The sequence below is a fragment of the Solanum tuberosum genome, unplaced genomic scaffold, assembly GCF_000226075.1.
Source record: "Solanum tuberosum cultivar DM 1-3 516 R44 unplaced genomic scaffold, SolTub_3.0 scf00157, whole genome shotgun sequence".
In the NCBI taxonomy this organism is placed as follows: Eukaryota; Viridiplantae; Streptophyta; class Magnoliopsida; order Solanales; family Solanaceae; genus Solanum; species Solanum tuberosum.
Genome location: NW_006239084.1, coordinates 20,023 through 20,228, shown reverse-complemented (window position 1 = coordinate 20,228; position 206 = coordinate 20,023).

Sequence of the window (206 nt, the reverse complement as noted above, 5' to 3'; positions counted from 1 at the left end):
CAGTTCTTTACTTATACAAGTCTATATTATACTTACCAGTCAAGTTTCACCAAATAGAGGTAATCAAATATCAAGTACTTTCCAATTACCAATAAAACATAAAATCATCAAGAATGAAGGATGACATGGGATGCAATGCAATATGACACCATGAAATGATATGCCTCAGAATACCAAGTACTCTCTTAATCGTATATACATGATAC